We start from the raw sequence: 19,436 nt of genomic DNA on the forward strand, positions 1-19,436 counted from the left end.
AAGTTCTGTTGAAAAAACCGAGTTTTAAATTGCTCCTACCATCAAAACTTTTTTTCTACAATAGTATTGGTCAAACCAAATCATATTTGTATACATTTAATTTTTTCTTTTAAAAAATGATATTTGATTTAGTAATAAATTGAAATTTACCCTGTAGCTATGCAGAGTGATCTGCATAGCTCAGAGATGGAAAGGGAAGCAGGAATGCTGGCAGTTTTAGGAAAATAGAAAGAGGATCTTCTGATATGCCAAAATCTAACAGAGCAATACTTGAAGTGGAGTTTAAAAGGGTAAATGCATGACAATAAATTTTTGGAAGAAAGGACAGAATTTGCAGGTTTATATAAAACGTTTGTGCTAAAAATACCTCTGAAGTTCTACTTCAATCAAGACATTACATAGATGAGAAATAATTTTAGTTGTTTTGCCAATACTTTCAAATATGAATTATAATGGATTTCTTGTGTTAGACCAAAGAGAGAAGTTATATGAATGATAGAGCTATGTGCCGTAGATAATTATTATCATTGTCATATGTGGTTGCTTGGTGTGCCCATTATGCTTAGCAAGGGAAATAAAGAACTCATGCTGTCGTGTCCCAGGGCTAGAGGCAGGGAAGCAGGGTCAAGAGTGGTCCAAAGTCAAAGCCGGCATATCTGTAGAGTTCAGGTCTAAGTAGTACAAACACAATCCTAGAGAATAGTCAGGAGTCTGTCCAGAGTCATAGGCAAGCAGTGTTCCAAGGAAAAGTCACAGTATAGCGCAAGTTGTTTCCACGCCCATCTGGATGCAAGCCTTTGCTTGAATAAGCCTAGGAGGAACCCCTGACTCAGCACTCCTTGCCTCCTCAATGTTGTCAGCTGGCAGTGCTCTTTGTTGTGCTTGCAACCTAGCACTTCTACGCTTGAGTAGGACTGATCTACTTTTCCTGCATCGTTGCTCCAGAGGCTGTGGAGGGCGGCTGTCAGGTGCAGGGGAGTCCCCTGCCCTGGATGGTTGTAGACATGGGGAACATTCATTTCTTCATGCCTGCTCTGCTTCTTCCCTTTCATTGTCTGCTGCTTCCAGGTCTTCTTCCTCAGAGGAAGCTTCAGCAGGCTGACTCATGACAGTATCAATGTAAGATCTGTCAACTGCCTGTTAAAATCCTGAGATTTCTACACTTTTTGTGTTCAAAAGTAATATTCTAGCCTAGAAGGTTGCAATATAAAATGGCAACCATAGGGGTGCCATTAGAGATCTGTGTGTGTACTCACCATTGTGATTATTCATTAGGGACTTCTCTTCCAAATTACTAGTTTTACACATTGACTGAATTACTATGGTTATAAACAAACAGCACAAGATCTTGTGTTTTTTATGAGGATAACCTTTCCATAGTTATTAAGGTACTAAAGGTAAAGGTAGTCCCCTGTGCAAGCACCGGGTAATTACTGACCCATAGGGTGACGTCACATCACAATGTTTCTTAGGCAGACTGTGTTTATGGGGTGGTTTGCCATTGCCTTCCCCAGTCATCTACACATTACCCCCAGCAAGCTGGGTTCACATTTCACCGACCTCAGAAATATGGAAGGCTGAGTCAATCTTAAGTCGGCTACCTGATACTATAGGTAGTGTAATGTCCTGATTACTTATAGCAGTCAATCAAGTAATTCAAGACAGAGGTTAACAATTAAGCAGGTCTTTTATTGATCAATAAGAGAGCATAGCGCACGTGGAAGAAACTCTTTTTTCAAAAGTCAGAGCTCTTCCCAGAACAAAGGGAGACAACATGTTTTATAGGTCATTGACAGACAGCACTAATGATAATTACGTAGAAGACTTTAGCCACTGATTACATGGAACGTATAAACAGATATTTACATATCCTATAGAAATCTTTGGAAGGCGTTGACGATAGCTAATGATTAAGAAAAGAGAGTTAACATTCCATCATGACATTTCTTGCTCTTAAATCAAAGCTTTAGCCCCAATTAGGAAGCCTGCTTGTACCATGCGAGAATGATCTCACATTCAGCTGACTGCAAACAGGTCACTCTGACCCAATTTCCTTACAGTAGGAAATGTCTGTTGACCAAAGAATACAGGTTACCGATAATGCAAAGTGATTCTAGACTTGTGTATAATATATATATATGTGTGTGTGTCTTATGCTATCTGAATATACATATGTGTGTAGAATATATGTGTCTGATGCTTAGGCTCTTATATCTGAGCATGGCATCTTATATTAACTTGTGAATGTGCATATATATATGAGAGAGTATATGCTTTTCCCATAAATGAAGTTAATACGGCATTTCAGTAGCTGTGTTGGTCCATTGGGAGGGGGGTGTATCTCTCAACAGAGGGGTGATATAAACCATACAGCTAGCTCTGGCCAACATCCAACTGCCTTGTGAACCAGCTACAGTTTTTGAACCACCTTTTAGTGAGTAATATATTTAGCTTGTTACAGTAATCAAGATACAACATTTTTTTTTAGAGCAACATAAGGGTGTCACATCTAGGGTTGCTAGCCTCCAGGTACTAGTTGGAGATCTCCTGCTATTACAACTGATCTCCTGCTGATAGAGATCAGTTCACCTGGAGAAAATGGTCCCTTTGGCAATTGGACTCTGTGGCATTGAAGCCCCTCCCCAAACCCTGCCCTCTGCAGGCTCGACCCCAAAAACCTCCCACTGGTGGTGAAGAGGGACCTGGCAACCCTAGTCACATCCCATAGGTGTGGGTTCTAGCAATCTGTCAGTGGAAGGTGCTGATGGATGTAGATTTTCACTCTTTGGGGCAGAAACATATGGGTTGGATCCAGTAGTCTTGTGAGGAGAGACTGGATTTTTGTTGTAGTAGTAGAAGGAGGAGGATGAATTGGTTTTTATACCCCGCTTTTCTCTACCTTTAAGGCATCTCAAAGCGGCTTACAATCACCTTCCCTTTCCCCCCTCACAACAGGCACCTTGTGAGGTAGGTGGGGCTAAGAGAGTTCTGAGAGAACTGTGACTGGCCTAAAGTCCCTCATCAGGCTTCATGTGGAGGAGTGGGGAATCCAACCCATTTCTCCAGATTAGAGTTCGGCGCTCTTAACCACTACATCACACTGGTTCTTAGCCATGCTTCCCTCTCCCCTGCAGCCTCTTTTCTCCCTCAGAAAGTTGATTTTGGGGTTCATGTGGATGACCAGTCATGCAGCTCAGGCAACTGCAGAGAGGGGGGAAAGGGGGAAATCTGCAAGCAGAAGAGGGAGGATTGATTTCACACACACACACACACACACACCTCATTGCAGCCCCCTGACCCATGTTACTGTATGCTTATTATTCCAGGAATAGACTTTTAGAAGGGTTGGAACAGACTGTCTTGTTTGCATTCTTTCTCTTGAATCTCAAAAGAAGCAAAGAAAATTAATAGGTTAAGAGCAAAAGTACATTGAGAAGTCAACAACACATTTGGGAAAGAATAAGACCAACAGAGAGCTGTGAAGTACGGTATTATAAGGAGAGATTGTAAAATCCCATCAGATTTTTTGTCTATGCTGCTTGGTGTTTCAAAGAACTCTTTCAATTCCCTTCTTGCATACTGTGAGTGCTACACAAACACTGACAGATGGAGACTGTCGGAACAGTAAAGAGATCTGAGGAGTGAGGAAACTGCTAAGAAGCTGGAGGCTGGAACAAAAGGGACTTTGTGTGTGTCCTGATTTGGCTTCAGGGAATTAACAGCTGATCCTTCCCTGAATCCAAGAGCAGTAGCTGTGTGTGTGCTCAATCAAAGGGAGAATACATGTGAAAACTGAACATGCCTGGTACATTTAGAAAAACGTCTAGCATATAATTAAATGTGCCCAGTCTGTATAATCATAGATAAGGTTTTCCCTTCAACAATCCTTTTTAAATGGGAGAAAAGATGGCTAGGTCAGAGCTAACTAGTAGAAGGATCAGTATATAGGAGTACATGTGTGTGTGTAAAGTGCCGTCAAGTCGCAGCCGACTTATAGCGACCCCTTTTGGGGTTTTCATGGCAAGAGACTAACAGGTGGTTTGCCAGTGCCTTCCTCTGCACATCAACCCTGGTATTCCTTGGTGGTCTTCCATCCAAATGCTAACCAGGGCTGACCCTGCTTAGCTTCTGAGATCTGACGAGATCAGGCTAGCCTGGGCCATCCAGGAGTACATACATAGTGTTTTAATGCACACCATATATTTAAAACATGCAACTTTTAACTTCACTGTATGTACATGAAATTCTGCAAGGACACCTCCATATTCCCTCTCTGATATGCTTTCCTCTACAGTGCAGAAGTGGTCTCAGTGTATGGTAGAGCCACTGAGAACAATGAAACATTCTATTTATGGCTCCCTCCAGTAGCTAATGAGTTTAGCAGTGCATTGATGCCACATTACAGCAAGTTCATCAGAATGTGAGGCATTTTTCTACAGGACACCAATAATTACATCTGCATTTCCTCTACATTTTTTGAGCCGCAAATAAATAGTGTTAATGTGGGAGAGAATTTGGAAGAAAAATCAAATGTGCCTTACATCAGTGGGTGTTTTTTTTTAGAAATTGCTTTATAACCAAACCAATGGAAGCCTTATCAGTCAAAATGGCCATTGTCTCATGGCCTCTTTATGCAACTTCGAGCATACATCACTTGTAAATGGTGAATGACATCCTGGCACTTGAAAACACATGCATTATGTAGGTACAATTATCAGATCAGCTGGAATTGGATGCAGCTCCCTGCTGGTTACATCCAATGGAAAACTCAGGCTTGTGTGTGTGTTAAGTGCCGTCAAGTCGCTTCCGACTCATGGCGACCCTATGAATCAAAGTCATCCAAAATGTCCTATCTTTGACAGCCTTGCTCAGATCTTGCAAATTGAAGGCTGTGGCTTCCTTTATTGAGTCAGTCCATCTCTTGTTGGGTCTTCCTCTTTTCCTGCTGCCCTCAACTTTTCCCAGCATGACTGTCTTTTCCAGTGACTCTTGTCTTCTCATAATGTGACCAAAATACGATAGCCTCAGTTTAGTCATTTTAGCTTCTAAGGTCAGTTCAGGCTTGATTTGATCTATAACCCACTGATTTGTTTTTTTGGAAGTCCAGGGTATCCGTAACACTCTTCTCTAACACCACAGGCTTGCCAATGTGTAATGTGTGGAACAGCTCAGAGTCAGAAATAGCCTAAACAGGAATAACAATCTGTTGTTTATCTCTGCTGAGCTGTTAAAACTTGGCATCTTCCCTTTATTTTTGGTGATCTAGTAGAATTCAAGGACTTAAAAATATGGCTGTGGGGAATACCTGAAGTATCTGAAAGGTTGCCACTTTTCCAAGGAAGCCCTTAAAATCCAAATTACACAGCTGTAACTTGTGATTTAGATTTAATTTTAGGGAGATCCTCTCAAGAAGACCCACTCAGCAGTGACTTTTCTACAAATCCCAGTCTTTTCTGGATTTATTCAACTTGGTTATTAACGGTGCAATCCTGAGGAGAGTTACATCCTTTTAAGTCCATTGAAGACATTGGGCTTAGAAGGATGTAACTCTGTTAAGGATTGCTGGGTTTTTTTAATGGTGGTTTAAAAAGTAGTGCTGCTTAAAAATAAGTAGTAACAGGACTGGAAAATCCCCCAAATGCCTAAAACCTTGGTGCTAATACCATCTGAAATGCTTTGACTCCACACAGCTGGCTTCTAGGAGTTTCCTAGCTTTAAATAGTATTCTTAGAAGTACCAGATTTATTCCTGCAGAAATAAATCAATGGCAGGGGAGGTCTAATACAAACCATCCCAGCTCAGTTTTTCATGCAAAATTTAAATTTATATTCTTCGAAATTTGTCCTTGTATTACTTAAGGATTTTTGGGTGCAACGGGTATATGAGTGTTTGGTATGTTTAGCCAGATAACATGTGGACAGAAAAAAAGCAAATATCTCACAGCATGAATTTACTGCCACAAAATATGATCACGGTGGTCATAATTTAGATAGCTTAAAGGAATTAGACAAACTAAGAAAGGATATGTCTGTCAACAGCCATTAGCCACCACAGCTAAATGCAATCTCCATGTTTGGAGGCAATATAACTGAATCACAAGCACCAGGAACAAATAATAGACAAGAGATACTGTAGAACTTGAGTTTGAGTGGGTAGCCGTGTTGGTCTGCAGTAGACCAGCTAGACTTGAATCTAGCTGTTGGACTTGATGGGCCTTAGTCTAATCCAAAAAGTATCTCTTTTTTACATTTCTTTAAAGTATTTTTCTCACTTCTCTGAGCTGTGAGAAATTCCAGAACCAAACAACTGGATCAAATTTTATTGGGTTGACAGAGCACTGAGGACATATGCTATTTGCCAAATGTGTTTTTCAATAGTAGCTTGTTTACAAATAAACAATGAGAGCCTTTTGAAAACAAACATGTGCCAAACGTCTGCAGCACATCCACTAATCCTGCATCAGATTCCCAGGTAGAACACCTGCATACCAAAGTACTTCATTTTCAGAACATTTTCAGTTACTTCTTACACCCCCTTCCCAAATCCAAACGGCTCCAAATTGTTGGTGCCCCCCAGTCCTCTCCTCAGGTTATCTTCCCGAAGTATGATAGCTATTACATTCCAAAGGCTGCAGAGAGATTCCCAACTATTAGGAAATCATATCTGTCCATTCAGGACCGTTAAGGTGTGAGTGCTTAAGGAGGCCTGGTGTCTTCCTCCTCTGCCTATGTTTCAAGAAAGTGGAATGGACATGTCTATCTCCCTAGTGCAATTTGGAATCCATTCAGCAGTCTGAAGTCCAAGGTACTCTTGAAGGTCTTGGTGTAAAGTCTGAAGATAGTCCTCTGGTCACGGACAGATCACCACATGCTGGGTTTGGTTGTACAGGGTTACCAAGACTCTGCAAGGGTGGGGGATTGATTAAGATGATCCACCCCCACAGTCTGAGAGATCCAGCTGGTTTTCAGATGGCATTAGGGTTTCCCCTCCCCCCTACTGATATGGTCAGCCCTCCTGTCAATTCCCTGGTTGATCTCTGGAATAAGAAAATGACCCAGGCAATTGACATGATCAGTTCTAAGCACCCCCTCTAAGGTCTAAGAGCCCAGGCAGCCTCTTGGTTTACTGATGGGCTACAGATGATGAAAATGCAAGGAAGGCAGCTAGAGCAACTGTGAAGAAAGACTCAGGACAAATCCAACAAGGCACACTCACTTTAAAGCCTGCTTCATGGTGGTTATGGTTACGAAGACTGGGTACCCAAGGTTGGGTGAAAAGAAAATATATATAAGTCTATGTATAAATACTGAAAATATAATTTATTAGAAGCACTATATAAAAGTTAAAATTATTTAAAAGCATTAAAATAGCACAATGGCATTTCCTGAGGTTGATAACTATAACCACATAACAAACACGTTTCAGCCTATGGGGCCTTCATCAGTGGTTAATTAAAACCATTTGTAAACCTGCACACATTTACAGACATAAAATTAATGAATACAAATACAAACAGTTCAAACCCAACCAGGCATGTGTATATGTTGTAAATTCTATTCTCAATTACTCAAATATCTGGTATAATAGGTTCTTGTCGTAATACTGGTTAGTATAAGTCTCTCAAAAACTATGTGTGCAGGTATCAACCTAGTAAAGCAGTCATTACTATGGTAATGAAAAAACAATATTTCTCTTCCACCATTGCATCCGCACAGTGTAGACATGTGGAAGTCTTCTAGATGGTCGGGGGCCTATTGGGTTCTGGCCTACAGGAGGAGGCCTGCTCTACATCCCACTGCAATATTTTTGATAAGCACTTTATGGATAAAATCTCTCATATCCATTCTGACTTGGACTCTACATTAACAGTGCATTCCTAAGGAGAGTTACTCCAGTCTAAGCCCATTCGGTTTAGGATATAATTTAAGAACCATGTCCTACCATATGAACCCACCTGTCCACTCTGGTAATTTTTGGAGACCCTGCTTCTGGTGTCTCTGCCATCTGAGGCCAGATGGGTGGCAACCCAAGAAAGTGCCGTGTGTATTTTCTTTCCTGACGTTTCACCCACAGCTGTGGCAGGCATCTTCAGACGAGTAACACTGAAGGACAGTGTCTCTCAGTGTCAAGTGTGTAGGAAGAGTAATATATAGTCAGAAGGAGGTTGGGTTTGAGCTGAGTCATTGTCCTGCAAAGTATTAACTGGACTACCTAAAATTCATAAGGATTCTGTCCCACTCTGACCCATCGTGAGCGCCATTGGTTCCCCAACATATGAATTGGCTAGATATTTGACCACCCTCCTACAGGACCACATCAGAAAAACCACTTCTTACATCAAAGATTCAACTCATTTCATCAACAAAATCAGTCCGTTGAGACTCAATCCACAGGATATATTAGTTTTGATGTTGTATCCCTCTTTACCAAGGTTCCAGTAAAAGACACAATCTCACTGATTAACTGGCATCTGAAGATGCCTGCCACAGCTGCGGGCGAAACGTCAGGAAAGAAAATACCAAGACCACGGTTACACAGCCCAGATAACCTACAAGAACCAGCTGATGGAATAATTTTTAAAATCCCTCCCAGAACCTCTTGTCTGAAGATCTAATTCTTTTTCACTGCAATCTTATGTTGGGCACTTGGAGTAACTTTGCACAAGATTGCATTGTAAATCTAGGAAAGCTTTGTAAAGGATGATCTGTTAGAAAAGAACTGGAGCAATGATGCCATTTGCACAAATTACAGACCTTTCCAGGACTGTTTGACAGTAAAATTGCAGAGTGTCTACAACTTCCCATCTGCAGCTGTGGGCCATTCACTATTTGAAAGTACGAGGCTAGAAAAAAAAAGATAGGAAATGCAAACAGGTAATCACATATATGCACAAATGTTGGTTGTATGTATGTATGTTTGCATTACATGTCCTTCCTCATCCAGTTCAAATATTTTATACTATAGATGACAACCAAGATTTAAAAAAAAATTTTTTTTAATGTGTGCCCAAAGTCTTAAGGATATCTGGTGAACTTTTTCCGTTATTCCTTTTAATGACAGATTCCATGTCATATCATTAACTGCTTGTGAACTCAAAAAAGTCATGTGCCATATTTATGTATTGTATTTATAAATTCTTATGTTGAAACAAGTACCTGAGGTGCTGTACAATAAAAACAATGGGTTTCAGAAACTACCTTGAGTGAACTATGAAGTACATTAATCAATAAGCTTTAGATGACAATCAAGTCTCAATTTATGACCAAGGAATGTTGCTTGCTATAAGGCTGAGGTCTCTGAAAAATATCTGGTTTCATTCATTCATCTTTATTCAGTACCCCTGCACCACTCTGGAATTTTCCAAGCTGCAAAATAAGCTCTTTTTAAAACATATTTTCTCAATGGCCTTTTCAGAAGGCATGACAACTCCATACAATATAGTGAGCTGTGGCTGCTAAACTACTGTAATAAATAATGGTATGTGTCATTAAATCTGACCTTCATGCCATACAGCAAGGGTTTCCCCATGGGTAGAGTTCAGAAGGTATGGCTGCAATCCTAAAAACAGCTTCCTGGGAGTAAGCCCCTCTGAATAAAATGGGACTTATTTCTGAGTAAATACACAGAGGATTGTGCCGCAAGTGAATGATAGAGCAACAGTTACTAAGAATGTGAATGGTCTATCGAATATGGGATGATTTTTATTCAATTTATTCAGCACACTCACATGTGCCTTAACATGCATCGTTCAGATAAAATAAAAATGTAAAAATGAAACTGAAGATGATTCTAGAAGAAATCTTTGAATAATCTGCTGTCTTCAGATTCTTCCAAATTTTACTATGTTTGTTCAGCGCTGCCTTAGTGGTAGAAACAGGTGCTCTCCGTGGTGCTGAATGTATACTAGAAATAGCATGACTTGTCGATTGATAAATGAAAGGGAATTGTTCTATCCAAATACACTATAGAGGAAAGCCCTAGTGCTATTCTCAAGATCCCTTAAGTAATTAGACTTAGTGCCATGAAAGTATTGATCTTTTATAGGTCACCACAAATTAAAGGGATACAAGTCAATTATCATACTTTATTGGTTGTATGCAATATAAGACTTTTGTTGCCGGATTAACCATGCAAAATTGGTACCAAACCAAAGATGAAATTACATGTTTTATGTGGGTCCTACCCTTTACTGGCTAGATGGCCTTGCAAAAAAAAAAAACCTGTTTATAATGCAGCAATTTTAATTCTTCTGATCCAGATAAGTTGGCATAAGTAATACCCTGACCTAGTAATGCTGCACAGTGACTATTATCAGCATCTGTAGGGCTGTTCCTTGTAGCTTTATCAGACTGTCATAAAACTGCTGAAGTAATTTGTAAGTTTCCACTATAAAGACATAATTCTGAGACTTTGTTGATTAATGACATTAACATGATACAGAAATTCAAGATTGTTTATATTTTACAGATCAAATATTTCCTCAGTGTTAAATCCTTAAATGGGCAGAAACTGAAAGTGATTGATAAAGAAATGGGTACTGTTATTGCCTTTGTACTTTGTAATAGCTCTTCTGTATCTACCCTCAAGAGCTACTGTACATCAGAATAGTAGTCTATTCCAGACAGATGGTTGATCTGACCTGATATTATACTGAAAAATCATTAAATATTGATGTTCTTAAATATGTGTGCATAGATTAATTCAGCAAATGGATATGTAGACAGATTTATTATGGCAAATAGTGCTGCATTTTTTTTGTGTAGACCTGCTGTATTATAAACTTATGAATTTATCAGTTAAGATCTTCTGCAAAGGCCCTGCTTGGTACATCCTGGACCTACAAATGAGAGATGTGTAGACATTGAGGCAGGTAAGACATTGAGACAGGAACTTTCCTGCTGTTCTACCTCAGCTCTATAACTATCCCCACAGCTGTTTGCCTAATGCGAAACCTGCCTAGTTTTAGGTATCAAGTGATAGAGTTTGGTTGGTTATGTTGAGAGTGGGAGGGTTTTCTTACATTTATAATTGTTTGTTTATGTTGGCTGGTGGCTTTTTAACTATTTCCTGACTTTTAGTGATAGTTTTGGGGGATTCTATTAAAGGTAGTCTCCAGTGCAAGCACCGGATCAATACTGACCCATGGGGTGACATCACAGTTGTTGATTATTATTGATGAATTTTACTAGTTGTTTTAATGATGATCAGAAGCAGTGATGATCTATGTTTACATGGAATGCAGTTTAAAAAAATAAATAAACCAGGGCCATTTGGGGGAGGAAGCCTCCTGGCTTGGTGGATTTGAATGGGACAATCAGGCCCAGGCAGGGGGCTCCCTGGCCAGAGTATTGCCTGAGGTTTTCACTCGGGCCCTCCAGCTGGGTATTTAAGGAGCTGCCTCCTCACTCCTCTCTCAGTTTTCCTCTCGCTTTTGTAGAGGAAGGGCTGCAAAGGTGAGCTCCTGGCTGAATCCAGGCACCTAAAATAACAGAACAGCATTCAGCCTAAATTTAGAAATTACACTACAATATTAAAATTAGAGACATTAAGATGCTTTCATGCAATCCATTAAATATAAAAAGTACATCTTTTTCCAGGAAATTGACTGTTCACTGAAAAAGGATTCAGCTAGAATTATAGTTGAAATTCTTTCTCTTCATCCCTTTCTGCTTGCTATTTATGGTGTAGACATATTCATTTTCAATTTTGACATCCACAACTATCTTCTTCTTTAAATAATAAAATAATAGGCTCTTTGTTTGCCAAAAACATCTGCCTTTACCAGTTAACAAATGCTTGCAATTATTGTATCAGCTGAACTGGTGATCTGCTACTGAACATTTAACTTACATTCTTTTTAGTTCAGTTTTCATAGTTCTTCTACGCTCTTTCATACAAACACAAAAGCAGTGTAGAGAAGCGCATCTAGTTGTGACAGCTAGCAATACCAATGACTCTGGACCAGAAAAATAAAAGCTATAGGTAAGCAGATTTGTTTGTGTTGTTGCTAGTGTATTTGTATAATCTACATTCATGTTTAGAATATGTGAGTGGTACTTCTTAAGTGAGAATTAACTTTATTACACATTACATATAGATTTAATCTGAGCTACGATCTTTCAAAAGGCTGAAAATTAATGTATCACTTTAAACTTCTTCCTTAATGCTTGACATAATTAAGAGCTTGTTCATGTAAATACATACCTGTCTTTTACCTGAAAGGAAATGACCCCAAGTGTAAGATGATCCCCCAAAAAAGGTTATAGACAAAAGGGATTTTTTTATTCCTGTACATAACTGTAACTTGTAGGCAAATTGAATACACACCCCTCTGTTTCTTGATAGCACATATGGGGAAAAAACTAGCCTTCCTTTCAGGCAAATAGAATAAATTAGATATAAATTTTGTATACTAAGCATGGTTACAGAAATAATTATTAGTCATCACACAGTTATAATTGCCCTTGAATAGTGGATCCGTGATTCTAAGGATATTTACTTGGAGTTCAGTCCAAATTAAATCAACAGAACTTGTCTTAAACATTTTGTACCAACTCATGGTGTTTATATATTCAGCATGATATGCTTTACCCATAAGGCACCACCTTAGGCTAGATTATATTTTTCATTACTTCCCTACATGTAAAAACACTATCATGTTGGGGGGGGGGGAGATTCAGTTTAGCCTTCTCTATCACATGCTATTTTTCTTTGTGTTAGACTTTGAGATGGTGCAGAGAAAGTATAAGAAATATGATTATTTTAAAAGAGAAGTCAGTTTTGCTGTCAACATCAAAAACGAAAATCTCTACAACATAAATGGGGAGGGGGCTGAGGCTCAGTGGCAGAGTATCTGCTTGACATGGAGAAAGCCCCTGGTTGAATCCCCGGCATCTCCAGTTAAAAGAATCAGGCAATAGGTGATGTGAAAGACCTCTGTCTGAGATCCTGGAGAGCATCTGCCAGTCTGAGTAGACAACACTGACCTTGATGGACCAATGGTCTCATTCAGTATGAGGCAGTGTCATGTGAACACAAGGTTCTCTCAATGCACATATGTAAATAGCATCTCAAAGTAATATGATATTTTACCACTCAATTCTTCTATCTATTGAATGCATACACTGGCCCTTAATCTCCCTGCATACTTGTATAAAGGGGTGTTTTGTCACATGGTACTCATACTTGAGGGCAGCAGGAAAAGAGGAAGACCCAACAAGAGATGGATTGACTCAATAAAGGAAGCCACAGCCCTCAATTTGCAAGATCTGAGCAAGGCTGTCAAAGATAGGACATTTTGGATGACTTTGATTCATAGGGTCACCCTGAGTCGGAAGTAACTTGACGGCACTTAATGCACAACACTCATAGGCAGTAGCCCTGCAAGTCACCTAAATAATGAAGCAGTATATTGGTTGATCAAATCAACTTTGACTGAACTAATTTTCAGTCTCTTCTTGGTGGAAGTATGCATGTAAGTGGGAAAATATCCTTTAAGGCAGTGGTGGGTTTTTAGTCTTCTACGGTCTACTTTGATTTTACTACTATTTCCATAGCTTACTAGAGTGTTTAAATGTTCAAAGTTAGGCTGCATACTCAGGATATCTCACCAGTTAAGGCAGAACTAATCTATATTAACTGACCTCTTGCTTAAGAATATAAGAAGTACCTCTCTGGATGAGACAACATTCATTTAGTCCAGCAGTCTTTGAAAGAATCCCAGAAACCAGCAGGCACTAGTTGGTCCACTGGAAATTGCCCAGTAGACCATAGTTTACTTTCTGCGCACTCCTACTTAAGAATAAAATAATACAAATAATGTAGAGATTGCTATAACAATCGAATATTAGGTAAAGCAAACCTGATCTTTTCTATTAGAATGTCTTCTCAGGCTTAAACCCCCCCCCCCACCTGAATGAATTTAGAGACTGTCTTAACAATTCAGCCCTGGAATTCTGAATATTTTATTACTCTCTTTTCTTTGAGACTTTCTTGGGATGCTTCACACAGCATGCTCTCAGTTTCTGGAAATGCTTCCACAAGATGTCGTACTCTTTCTGAGCATGGCTCATGGGGCTTTTGGGACTTCCCCTTTTAACCCAGAGCAAAGAAAAGCCTCCTTTGTTCCAACTTAAAGGGGAAATCGTGCAGTGGCTGCCAGCAGAACCTCTGCATGGAAACTTGTTTAAGAATAGATTTTCTTTCCCCTGCTACAACAGATGTAAATGATAGGGATGTGTTGGTTAAGTTGTTTTAGCCCACGTCAAGGGACAAGCTACTAAAAGTTATGCTAATCAAAACAAACATTTTAAGCATTCTGATGTTTGATGTGTTCGCCATGAGACTGCTGACAGAATCTAATTGTTTATTGATTCACCTAGCTCCCTTCTCCCAATAGAATATAGCTGATTCATATACAGCGTTTTAATATTACAACGTTGGAGAGATAAATGCCCACCTCTAGTAAATCAATGGATTGAGGACCTTAGAACTGTATCAGTATTTCAGAGTGCAGTCCTAAGGGCCCCCTGCACTTCTATGGCCAGCTGCTGGTCGAATCATGGCACTGCTAGTCTGCTCCCTAAAGGATGCTGGCAGAGACCTGGAGGCAGGAAAAAGACCAAGAAGCAGGGTCGCAGAGGCCGCAACAGCATCAGCGTCCCCAGCAAACATGTCATTACGTCCCATGCAGATCACAAGGTGCAACAGCAGGGCTATGATGGACAGGGCAGACAGAATCAATTACAGGTCAGCAGGAGTGGGGATCCAGCCCTGCACACATCACAGCCGAGGGGTGGTGCCACAGACTGTGGTGCCATGTCCGCAGCACACAAACACACACCCTTAAAGGAACAGCGCCCTGCCTAACAGTAACTTGGTAGCTGACAGATTTGGCAAGGGGCCTAGTAGTCTCCCTCCCATGGTGACCCCAAGCAAGTCCACGGCCCATACGATGCAAAGGTTGCAATCACCAAGGAAGGAGCACTGGGAGATGAAAAGGAGACCATGCCCAGCCAGGGTCTCCGCCGCTCACCTGCAGGGGCTCTTCCCAGCAGCCCAGCCCCACTGCTGAGCTAGGGTTGCCAGGTTCCTCCACACCACTGGGGGGAAGTTTTTGGGGCGGAGCATAAGGAGGGCGGGGTTTGGGGAGAGGAGGGACTTCAATGCCATAGAGTCAAATTGCCAAAGTAGCCATTTTCTCCAGGTGAACTGATCTCTATCAGCTGGGGATCTCCAGGTAGTACACGGAGGTTGGCAACCCTATGCCGAGCGCACCCCTGGGCCACCCCCTTGGCCACCCCCGCCAGCAATGCAGCACAGATGCTGCCAACCCCTCCATGACCCAGGAGAAAGTGTCCCTCTCCAGCTGCTCCCTTTCGGTTGCCACCACAGGACCCCAGCAAGGGCTCCAAGACACCTGTAACAGCATTCAGAACCCGAGTCAGCTGTCTGCCTCCCCTACCAGTGTCCTCCTCACCCCCCTCCAAAGCCATCAAGTCTGCCCACTGCATTGCCTTTCCCTTAGCCCTTGACTCTGGAGACCCCACCAACCCTGCCCCCTCAGTGATACCAGATGTCTTCCCCTCAAGTGACAGAGCACCCCCCTTCCCAGAGCAGACACACATGTATTAACTTCATTCATTTATTCTATTAATATTTCACCTTTCTCCCTAATAGGGACCCAGAGTGCCTTACATCATTCTCCTCTCCTCCCTTTTATCCTCACATCAACCCTGTGAGGTAGGTTAGTCTGAGTGTGTGTGACTGGCCCAAAGCCACCCAGCTAGCTTCTATGGCATGAGTGGGGATTTGAACCTGAGCTCCCAGATCCTAGTCTGATACTCTAACCACCACACCCCCACTGGCCCATCCACTGCAAGGTGAGTGGGGGTGGGAACCAGGTGTAAGGTAAGCCTTGGAGATGCTGCTGGGTCCCTGCTATGTTTGGCAGATGACCATGACGGAAGACCAATGGCACCTGCACAACCATCCAAGCATGGGCATCCCTGGTTTAGAGCCCTCCCTCTTGGATGTGTCATTATACTTTATTGAAAGGCAAATCATGGGGAGGTCCTGATGACTCAAGTTGCCACCTTCCTGGGGCCATGATGAAGAAGAAGAGTTGGTTTTTTATATGCCGACTTTCTCTACCACTTAAGGCAGAATCAAACCAGCTTACTGTCACCTTCCCTTCCCACAACAGACACCGTGTGAGGTAGGTGGAGCTGAGAAAGCTCTAAGAGAGCTGTGACTAGCCCAAGGTCACCCAGCTGGCTTCATGTGTAGGAACCAACCTGACCATGGGGAGATTAACTGAGCCTTCCCTGGCATGGCATGCATCTAAGTGGGGTAGAGTTGCCGATGGAATTTGGAAGGGCTGCCCAGAATGCAATGCTCCATTCCAAGAGGCAGGCTGGGACAGCAGACTGAGCAGAGTGAGGGGGACGTACTGGCCACACCCCGAGTTCTCCCTGTTGACTCCACCTGTAGGAAAGCAAGACAGAGAAACAGGCAACGATGGCAACTGGCCACACGTGCCGTGCTGGGCTCAGCCAGGTCTGCGACTCCCTAGCGAAGTCTACAATCCCAGGTCCATGGGGAGGGAGCCATCTTTTTTGGTGGTGCATTTCCTCCATTTTTATTTTTTTTAATTATTTTTTTGCCTCCAGAGCCTTTGGGAAAGGTTGGAGGAGGTGGTGCGCTGTGCCGCTCCCAGTCACCTCGGATCTGCTCCCCCTTCAGGATTGAGCTGAAAACATACTTCCTGGAAAGGAAAAAGCATTAGCTGTGGCCCAGAAAGGGGAAAAAATAATTTCCTATGACACTCTACTATGAATTTGGCGATCTCTGGAACTACCCATCACTTACTAATGCACTGGGTATGTTATCTTCTGTTGGCCTTTTTTCCTAATTCCATAACTTAATTGAAGGCTCAGAAACCTTTTTGAAGAGTCTGGAGGGAAAGGTAATTTATTTCACGTGCTGTTTCAGCACAAAACTCTCCTTACACACATCAGCGCTTCTTTGATAATTATTGTGCGGCACTAATTATTAGAAGCACTGTAAATTACTCTGACGGTTTTTTTAATATCATTCACAAACATCATGCATGTTTTGATGACCGAGAAGCAGGTCTTTTAAAAAAATAATTAAAAACTTGTACATGTATATGTAGGATGAAAATCTGGATGTGGAAAAAGGGTAGCCAATATCTGCTTGGACTAAGCAGTAGTAAGTGTATAAAGAACTCAGACTGAAATAGGTAAGGGCTTTGTCCATAGCTATAACAACAAATCTGCCAAGCTGCTTATATTTAATCAGGTACAACAGAAGCCTTAATACTTTATGGAGAATCTAGTTGCTTTGCTACCTGTGTCTTTAATTTGTGCCTTGTCTCTCACAAATCCCCAGTCTTATGCTCTTTTAGACAGGGTTATAATGATAACTTCTGGAGAGTGGGTAGAACCCTCAACTTTGCTCAGGTAGCTTGAAAAGGCTAATTGGCATTTGGTTTAAGCTAGCTTGAAAAGCCTGTATGTTTTCTAAAATGTTAGGGAAGATCATCTGTTTCTTCCCCCCTTCAAAATCTTACCCATGTGACATCTGGCTTATTTTCCCCCCTAAGGTTCCCTATACATACTAAACAAAAGCCTTTGTCACAGGGCAAGCTGCAAAGGACAAAACCCCAAGCAAAGAAAGGCCAGGCCGCCTTGTTCATGCTGCATTAGTTTTCACAATACAGGCATCATAGGAACCTCTCTACTTTCCCATGACCAACACTTCCCTCTTCCTCAGTATAAAAGTGAAATTGAGGCCTGTTTCTACAACACTTTAAATGCCTTCCATGGAAACGCAAAAATAAAGACCCTTATTAAATGCCTTGGCAATGGGTGGAGAAAGGTAATCCTAAAAACAGTTTATTGCGAAACAAATACACTCAAAATATTGTCGAAGGCTTTCACGGTCAGAGTTCATTGGTTCTTGTAGGTTATCCGGGCTGTGTAACCGTGGTCTTGGTATTTTCTTTCCTGACGTTTCGCCAGCAGCTGTGGCCGGCATCTTCAGAGGAGTAACACTGAAGGACAGTGTCTCTCAGTGTCAAGTGTGTAGGAAGAGTAATATGTGGTCAGAAAGGGGTTGGGTTTGAGCTGAATCATTGTCCTGCAAAAAGTATCCAAGGTAATGTGCTAGTCATTGTCCTGTAAGTATCAAGATAATGTGCTAATGAGGGTGTGGTATGTTAATTTGGAACCATTGTATCCTGAAGTGATCTGTTAATGTGTGCAATCCAAAACTAATCTGCATGGCTATTGTGGACTGTAGTCTTTGTTAGTCTGGAGATTTTCAGGACAGGAAGCCAAGCCTTATTCATTCTTAAACTCTCTTCTTTTCTGTTAAATTTGTACTGATGTTTATGAATTTCAATGGCTTATAAAGTTCAAAAAGATACCCCTTCGACCCTACACCCACCTTAAAAAGTGACCCATCACCCAACTTCCAAATATATTTTTAAAACTGTCTAAACAGTTTTAAAAATATCTATTAACAGTAAAATATAATAGTATTAAAACTAGTTTCTATAACTCACTAATTAAAATAGTAAAATAGTAAAATAGTAAATCTTTTCCAGTTTATCCCAATATGTGACGGCCTTTGCCCAATTTTTTTTTAAATTCTTCCATATCTTTTTTGTATAGGAATTCCGTTAATTTGGCCACCCTCATATACATCCATAGTTTCGCTCTCCAGCCACGAATTGAAGGTTTATTCACTTGCTTCCAAACTTTAGCTATTACAATTCACTTTCAATCCACTTTCATTGCATATTGGAGCTGGATTTCACTGTGTGAACTGGCCAAATCCGCTTGCAAATGATCGTTAAGTGTACTGAAAGTGGGTTGAAAGTGCATTATTGGGCATGGGTGAAAGTGCTTGGGGAAGGGAAACGGATTCCCAGCAAGGGGGGGGGGGGAGAAGGAGGGGATGCCGCCCCCGGTTTAAAAATAAAAACCCGGGAGACACCAAAGCGACCAGCTCTTATCAGCGTTGCTCGAGACAGCAATGCCCTGATTTCTCCCCCCCACACACAGTGAGCGAGTGGGCGGGGCCAGATTCCGGACGCGACAGGAGGGGGGAGGGGAACGAATTGGTGGAGCGGACCCTGCCGCTTATTACGAATCCCCCTCCAGTGTGAGGAGAGTCCGGGGGGGGGGGGGGCGCCGTTAAGGATGTGCGCGCGCCTGCGGCTCGAGATGGAATGTGGCGCGAGGTAAGTCCGGGGAGGGGAAATGGAACGCGCGAGGGAAGCGCGCGCCCAACCCCCCCTTCCCAAATCGGTTAAAACCGTTATTTTGAGACCAGGCGCCCCCTCTCCCTCATCAAGTCTGACAGAGAGGAGAGGGGGGCAGAGGGGGGCAGATGCAGCGCGCGTTCCG

The sequence above is a fragment of the Euleptes europaea genome, chromosome 12 (genome assembly GCF_029931775.1).
Source record: "Euleptes europaea isolate rEulEur1 chromosome 12, rEulEur1.hap1, whole genome shotgun sequence".
Taxonomy (NCBI): domain Eukaryota; kingdom Metazoa; phylum Chordata; class Lepidosauria; order Squamata; family Sphaerodactylidae; genus Euleptes; species Euleptes europaea.